This window comes from Sinocyclocheilus anshuiensis, unplaced genomic scaffold (genome assembly GCF_001515605.1).
Source record: "Sinocyclocheilus anshuiensis isolate Anshui unplaced genomic scaffold, SAMN03320099.WGS_v1.1 scaffold224, whole genome shotgun sequence".
NCBI classification, from domain to species: Eukaryota; Metazoa; Chordata; class Actinopteri; order Cypriniformes; family Cyprinidae; genus Sinocyclocheilus; species Sinocyclocheilus anshuiensis.
The window spans coordinates 5303-13789 of NW_015558577.1; the positions used below are offsets into that span (position 1 = coordinate 5303).

General features: G+C 45.1%; 1 protein-coding gene across 1 annotated transcript in view; it reads left to right on the forward strand.

The window, feature by feature from the left end:
* The first annotated feature begins 7882 nt into the window (after positions 1-7882).
* Positions 7883-8487, forward strand: part of LOC107679709 (uncharacterized) — a 17949-nt gene continuing 17344 nt past the window's right edge. Inside the window, exon 1 of the mRNA XM_016475338.1 lies at positions 7883-7894. The gene's annotated coding sequence lies outside the window, so the exon portion shown is untranslated. The remainder of the gene's footprint in view (positions 7895-8487) is intronic.

Genomic DNA, 8487 nt, shown 5'->3' on the forward strand with positions numbered 1-8487 from the left:
GGTGACGGCCTGTAACTGCATTTCAGTCGGGGTGCTCCGCAGTTGTTTACGGCTGCAGTGCTGTCCTGTTTCCAAATTTCACTTTTTTTGTTAATTTTCCTCCTTTGGCTGTTCATATTGTTTTGTTTGCTTTTTTTGTTGTATTATATTTTGGTTTCTGAAGTTTGAACTTTGTTTTCAATTCTAATTATATTTTTGTGATTTTTCTTTCTAGCTTGTTTCTACTTGCTCTCTCCAGTTGCATAAGATTTGTTTTGTGATTTATATAATTAGTTTATATAGTTTGTATTTTTGTTTCTCTTTATTGATTTCTTTTATATACTTCTATATATATATATTATTTGTGATTTCATTAATTGCAAAATTTGGTTTTTGTTTGTTTTGACTGGTTTTGAGCTCGTAAACCAACTTGACTCCCAAAGTGACTGTTTAGTTGATGTGTATTTTCTGTGTCTTGGCAGGGCCTGAGCACCAGGGGCAGAGGACTGACTTTCTTTTAGGTGGTGGTATCTTCCTCACAGTGTGCAGTGACCACCTCACCGTGTGTTGTGACTTGTCTTAGTGTGTGTGTGTGTGTGGGTGTGTGTGTGTACACGTGAAGTGCAGTGATTCACCTACAGGTGGTGTGGTCTGATTATCCGCCTCTATTGGTAAGTTCTGCTCCCTGGCCCTTGACTTGTTTTAAAACTTGGTGGTCCGTTGGGCTGGAAGTGTTTCAGTATTTTAACATTGTTTTTATTCAAGATTTGCCAATAAAGAGTTCATTTTTGTATTGTTACTCATGTCTCTGACTCTAATTGGTGATACGAATCTGTGTATGCCTCTGTAGGAGGTTTATTCTAATTCTTTGGGTGAAATTCCCATAGTGGCGTAGTCGGAGTGAGACTGATATCTTGTCCAATTCCCATTGTACTTAAAACAAAAATTCCTCTTTTGCACTCGTTCCCCATGCCACATTGTGGCGTAGTTGGCAGGGTCACCATAATTTTGCGTCAGAGACATTGTTTTTTTTTGTGTATTCTGGGTTTGTGTTTTTTTTTGGAAACAGGGCAGCAGTGCATTGTGCCTGAGTTGTTCCATTTGGTGACTTCCTCCCTCCTGTGGTAAGTGTTTTTTTCTTTAAAAGGAAAAAGGGGGGTAAATTACAGAGATGGAGGATGAGTTACAAGAATTGAGGGATTTGGTAGCCCAGTTGAGAGCTGACAATGCATGGTTGCAGCAGGCGCAGGCACCCGTTGGGTTGCCTGGTCCTGATGCCGCCTTGCCTGGTACCTCCATTGTTCCGCCTGTTACACCTCAACCATCTGGTGCCGTTGCACCCGAACGATTTGCTTTTGTGCCGCGAGATCGACGGTGCCCAGAGTTTAATGGCAAGTCGGGTTTGAGTATTGATGAATGGGTTGAGGAGGCACAGGCATGCATGAGGGTACGTTATATGTCAAATGCAGATCAAGCTTTCTTCCTATTTGACCATTTGGAGGGAGAGGCCCGAGAAGAGATCCGGTATCGTCCTGATCTAGAACGCGGAGACCCTGATAAAATTATTAGGGCATTGCGTGATCTTTACGGCTGTTCTCAGTCTTACGTAGCGTTACAAGAGGCCTTCTTTTCTAGAAAGCAACAAAAGGGTGAGACTCTGTTAGAATTTTCTCTTGCGCTCATGGGCCTGTTGGAAAGGGTTAAGAGCTGGGCGCCGTATGCTATCCCTAATGCAGAAACTTTGTTGCGGGACCAATTTGTCGAGCACGTCGCTGATAGTGCCCTGAGGCGAGAGTTGAAGCAGTTGGTTCGTTGCCAGCCTACTGCTACCTTATTAGAGGTTCGCGGCGAAGCAGTTAGGTGGGAACAAGAAGGGATGCCTGGAGGGGCGAGAGGGCGTAGTCAGTCGGTCCCACTAGCATATGGCATTCAATATGGGGTACGCGGTGGGACACCGGTCGAAATTGCTAGGTCGTCACAGCAGTCAGAGTTGGGTGAAATGAGAGAAATGTTGCGACAGCAACAACGGCAGTTGAATCAGCTCATGCAAACTTTCGCCCGTTTCCAAACTTCACATGTACGTAGTCGTTCCCCTCGTTCTGGTCAGATTATATGTAGACGGTGTCAACGACCGGGCCATTTTGCTCGTGAGTGTGACGGGGAACGAAGTTTCCCACACCCTCCCCAGCCTGTGGCTGGTCCCTCTACAGCTGAGAATGGATGGCTACGTCCCCCCCGACTGTCGGAAAACTAGTTCCCACCAGGTCACGGAGTCACAGCCTGGGTGGGGAAGGAATTGACTCAAGTAAGATAGGCACACACAGCTCAGTTCCTAATTTGATCTCCTCTTGTCCACATGTGATTGACCTTATGGGGGGTGTTTCAGTGCCCTGTTTGGTGGATACAGGTTCGATGGTGTCGATAATTACCGAAAGCTGTTTTCGACAACATTTTGAACCATGGGGTCAGGATCGCCTTCAAAACTGTCAGTGGTTACAACTTCGAGCTGCTAATGGGCTTACCATTCCATAAGTTGGATATTTGGAGTTAGATGTGGAACTTTGTGGCAGGTTGGTCATTGGGTGTGGTGTCCTAGTGGTTCGGGATCCTCCTGACGGCATGAGTTTGGAGGTCCCTGGGTTGCTGGGGATGAACATCCTTGGCCGGTGTTATCAGGAGCGTTTTGGGCAGCATGGCAGCGCTCTCTTTGACTTACCTGTGATCACACAATTACCCGGTGTGTCAAGTGCATTGCAATATTGTCGTCAAGTAAATGCTATGAAGCTCTCCGATCATGGGTGTGTGCGGGTGCGCGGACGTAGGGTTTGTCGCATCCCAGGTGGCACAATGAAGCTGGTGGCCACAACCTGTTCTGCCCAGTATTTTGGCAGTACTGTTTTGTTTGAGCCCCCTGAGTCAGGCCTCCCAGCTGGGCTTCTGGCATCACCTGCTTTGGTGAGGGTAAATCGAGGGACCGTTTACATGCCTGTAGTGAATGTTGGCACAGTGGAAGTAATGCTTCGACCTACAACGGTGGTGGGTAATTTGAGGGAGGTCTATATAGTCAGTTTGCCCGCGGGGGTCAGGGAAGAAAAGCCAGTAGTTGCCACAGTCCAGTCCCATAGTGTGGTGGGGGGTTCTTCCTTGTCTCAACAGATTGAGTCCCTTGATTTATCAGTTTTGTCCCGTTCAGAGCAGGGTCAGGTTAGAGCCCTGCTGCAGAAATATCAGACAGTTTTTCAGGCCATGAGAGTGATCTAGGTTGCACTCGCCTAATTTCCCCATGACATACCTTTATTGGATAATGTCCCGGTGCGTCAACGATATCGACGGATTCCTCCTTCTGAATATGAGGTGGTAAAAACTCATATCAATCAGTTGTTGGAGGCTGGAATAGTTCGAGAGAGTTGTAGCCCTTACGCATCCCCGATAGTGTTGGTCAAAAAGAAGGATGGTAGTCTGCGAATGTACGTAGACTATCGTCACCTGAATGCCAAGACTAGGAGGGATGCATTTCCCCTGCCTCGTATTGAGGAGTCTTTGGACTCACTAGCTGGGGCTCGCTGGTTCTCTACATTGGATTTGGCCAGCGGCTACTTGCAGGTTCCTGTTTCTGAGCAAGATAAGCCGAAGACCGCGTTCTGTACACCGTTCGGATTATTTGAATGGAACCGTATGCCTTTTGGCCTTTGTAATGCTCCAGGTACGTTTCAGAGGTTAATGAAGCGATTATTCGGTGACCAGCGGTGTCAGTCCCTCCTTCTATATCTTGACGATGTTGTGGTGTTTTCCTCTTCCATAGTTCAGCATTTGGAGAGATTGGAGATGGTCTTGGGTCGTCTGGAGAAGGAAGGACTCAAGGCAAAGCTGGGGAAATGTGTTTTCTTCAGACCTGAAGTGAAGTACTTGGGGCATGTTATATCTGCGCAAGGGGTAGCAACTGATCCAGGTAAAATCGAGGCTGTTGCACAATGGCGTTGCCCTGAGACTGTGTCTGAGTTACGAACATTCCTTGGTTTTGTAAGTTATTATAGGCGCTTTGTGGAGGGGTTTGCCAAATTGGCAGCACCTCTGCATAGGCTGGTTGCTGAAGTGATGGGAGGTAAGTCAGGTAAGTCAGGCAAAGGAAGAGGGCAGAGTTTGACCCATGCGTGGACCGAGCAGTGTCAGACAGCCTTTGAGGCCCTAAGAGGGAAGTTAACATCTGCCCCAGTACTGGCTTATGCAGATTTTTCCAAAACCTTCATCCTTGAGGTAGACGCTAGCCATGGGGGTCTGGGGGCAGTCCTCTCCCAAGAATTTGAAGGGAAGATTCGACCTATAGCGTATGCCAGTCGTAGCCTAAGGCCCACGGAGCGTAATATGACTAATTACAGCTCGATGAAACTAGAGTTTCTTGCGCTCAAATGGGCCATGGTTGAAAAGTTCAGGGAGTACCTTCTGGGGCACAAATGTATTGTGTTCACTGATAATAATCCCCTGAGTCATTTAGCCACGGCAAAGCTCGGAGCCACCGAACAACGTTGGGCCGCAGAGTTGGCTGCATTTGATTTTGAGGTAAGATATAGGTCAGGAAGGAGTAACGGTAATGCAGACGCTCTCTCTCGCCAGAACCCAGTCTTCCAGGGAGAAGTTAAGGAGTTAGCTGCTAGTGTCGCAATTCCGGAGTCGTTGCAGCAGGCCATTGGCACAGGATGTGGTGTTCAGGCAGATGTGAGGGCGGTGAGTGCGTTGCCGGGTTATTCTGCCTCCAATATGCGTTCTATGCAGGAGGCTGATCCCGTTATTGGACCGGTAATACAATTTTGGGAACAGGGCCAGCGTCCAGGGTCGGAGGAGCGGAAGCAGTTGAATAAACCAGTTTTGACTCTCCTTCAGCAATGGGACAGATTAAAAGCAAGGGAAGGAGTTTTGCATCGGAAGATATTCCGTCCTGACGGAGGGGAAGAGTGTTATCAGTTAGTGTTACCCATGTTTTGAGGGAAGAGGTTTTGATGCAGCTGCACCAACAACATGGGCATCAAGGGGTCGAGCGCACCAGCGAGTTGATTCGGCAGCGGTGCTATTGGCCAAAAATGCTGGCCGATATTACCCGTTGGTGTCAGGAATGTGAACGCTGCCAGCTTGCCAAAGATAATCGGCCAGTAGCACGTGCTTTTATGGGCCATTTACTAGCGTCGAAGCCTAATGAAGTCCTCGCCATTGACTTCACGGTACTTGAACCTTCATATTCTGGACAGGAAAACATATTAGTGATGACTGATGTGTTTAGTAAATTTTCTATGGCAGTGCCCACGCACGACCAAAGAGCCGAGACCGTGGCCCAAGTTTTGGTTGAAGAGTGGTTTTATAAGTTTGGGGTCCCGGGCCGTATTCATTCAGACCAGGGCCGTAACTTTGAATCTGCTCTTATTCGGCAGCTTTGTGAGCTTTATCAGGTAAGGAAGTCTCGTACCACCCCCTACCATCCGGCCGGTAATGGGCAATGTGAGCGATTTAATCGCACTTTGCATAACTTGTTGCGAACCTTGCCGGGCTCAAGGAAGAGGGACTGGGTGTCTTGTTTGTCACAGGTGATATTTTGTTATAACACCACTCCTCATCAAGTGACTGGAGAGTCCCCATATTACCTAATGTTCGGTCAAGAACCCCAGTTGCCGATAGACTTTTTGCTTGGTAGGGTGCCTGAACCAGCCACCGGAAGCATACACAGCTGGGTCGTGGAACATCGTAGGCGATTGCAGGTTGCCTTTGAGGGGGCACGTGAGCGGCTGAAGGCGGCAGCAGCCCGTCGGAAGAGGCAGCATGACCGATATGTTCGAGATCTACCCTTGTCTGAGGGTCAGTTAGTCTACTTAAGAGATCATGTAGTGCGGGGTCGCCACAAGATCCAGGACTTGTGGAGTTCGGTGATCTATCAGGTGGTCCACTCCCCCGAAGAAGGAGGTGTGGTGTATACCATTGTGCCGATTACAGATCTGGGTAAGGTACAGAGAGTGCATCGTTCTCTGTTGAAGGCTTGTGTCCAGAAGGAGGTATTGCCTGTTGATCAGTCTGCGTGTGTTGTAGAGAATCAGGAGGACCCCCAAGAGTATGAAGAGGCAGACGATGTCGATTTGGTGGTATTGGTGCCAGAGACTCCTTGGGCTATTCAGGGAATGGGATCTCGGGATGCTGGGCGCTCAGTACAGCCTGAGGTTCAAGTATTGTTGCCAGCGGTTCTTCCTCCTGTGGGTGCGGTTTCGATGGAACCAGAAGAACGGGGTATAGAACTTCTGGTGAGGGAAAGTGAAGTACCTCCCGGTTCCCATAATGAGAGGGTGGTTACCCCTCGACGGTCGGGCCGAGCTGGGGCAGGTCAGCATTCGAATTTACATCATCATCCCCGGGCTGTAGGAGAGGTAAGGAATGGAGCGACCGGTAATTCCGAGATTGTGTCCAACACCATTTCAGCTTTGTTTAGGCCTTGGAGTTAAGGAATTGGAGGGGTGTTTTTGTAATTGATCTTTAGTCCATCGTCGGGGCGCCGATGCAAAATGTAAGGGTAGATTGTGGCAGGGGGGGGAATTTTTCTTGCGTCATTGTTGTCCACTGCCTTTTGCCGGAAGGTTTTGTTGGCTCTTGATAATACATTAATCCCCTTGACGATCGGTTTGGTGACGGCCTGCGGCCTGTATTCAGTCGGGGTGCTCCGCAGTTGTTTACGGCTGCAGTGCTTTCCTGTTTCCAAATTTCACTTTTTTTGTTAATTTTCCTCCTTTGGCTGTTCATATTGTTTTGTTTGCTTTTTTTGTTGTATTATATTTTGGTTTCTGAAGTTTGAACTTTGTTTTCAATTCTAATTATATTTTTGTGATTTTTCTTTCTAGCTTGTTTCTACTTGCTCTCTCCAGTTGCATAAGATTTGTTTTGTGATTTATATAATTAGTTTATATAGTTTGTATTTTTGTTTCTCTTTATTGATTTCTTTTATATACTTCTATATATATATATTATTTGTGATTTCATTAATTGCAAAATTTGGTTTTTGTTTGTTTTGACTGGTTGATTGAGCTGGTAAACCAACTTAGCTCCCAAAGTGACTGTTTAGTTGATGTGTATTTTCTGTGTCTTGGCAGGGCCTGAGCACCAGGGGCAGAGGACTGACTTTCTTTTAGGTGGTGGTATCTTCCTCACAGTGTGCAGTGACCACCTCACCGTGTGTTGTGACTTGTCTTAGTATTTGTCTCTCTGTGTGTGTGTGTGTGTGTGTACACAGTGAAGTGCAGTGATTCACCTACAGGTGGTGTGGTCTGATTATCCGCCTCTATTGGTAAGCTCTGGTCCCTGGCCCTCGACTTGTTTTAAAACTTGGTGGTCCATTGGGCTGGAAGTGTTTCAGTATTTTAACATTGTTTTTATTCAAGATTTGCCAATAAAGAGTTCATTTTTGTATTGTTACTCATGTCTCTGACTCTAATTGGTGATACGAATCTGTGTATGCCTCTGTAGGAGGTTTATTCTAATTCTTTGGGTGAAATTCCCATAGTGGCGTAGTCGGAGTGAGACTGATATCTTGTCCAATTCCCATTGTACTTAAAACAAAAATTCCTCTTTTGCACTCGTTCCCCATGCCACACAGACATTCAGCACACTTAAGCTATTGTAAGTTACTTTGATTTCAGTTCGTTGTGCTGTAGCTTGCAATGCTTTAAAGCTGTGTCTGTTGTTCGTTGTTTTCATTTAAATACAACAGCTGAAATAAACTTGTATTTGTGGATCGTTTTTCATCTATCCTGGTGTTCTTAAACTGTTAGGCTTAGGCTGTATTTACAAAATGAATAGGAATCTAAGACCACACACACAAGCATGAAAGTGTTCCTTTAATAAGTACAATTTTGGATTAAACAAAATTGTATGGACACGAGTTTAAAAAGTAGCCTATATATGGTACACTGTAAATGAGAAAACAAATACTTCACTGCATTTTATGGAATGGAATAAGAAATGTTAAAAATGTTAATTAAAAATTAAAAAATTTTTAATGTCATGTTAAAAAATAATTTCATTAACAAATGTTCATAAGTGTGAGTGTGCTTGTGCTTGTTTTGATATGATATATAAAATACTGTTCTAAGGATTTGTATTAGTAAGGTTCTTTGTTCATGTCACCAACTGCATCAATTAAAAATATTAAAAAACATTAATATTGTGGAATAATTTTACAATTTAAAATAAAAATATTTTCTATGGGAATATATTGTAAAATGTAATTTATTTCTGCGATACTATGCTGAATTTTCAGCATCATTACTTCAGTCTTCAGTGTCATATGATGCATCATTCACAAATGAAGTTATTTTTTCATTCTTACTTACCCCAAACTTTGGTAGTGTATTGTGATTTCCACAAAAATATGAAGCAGCTCTCTCAATATGTACATTTTTTCAGCATTGATAATAAACAGAAATGTTTCTTGAGCAGCAAATCAGCATATTAGAATGATTTCTGAAGATCATGTGACACTGA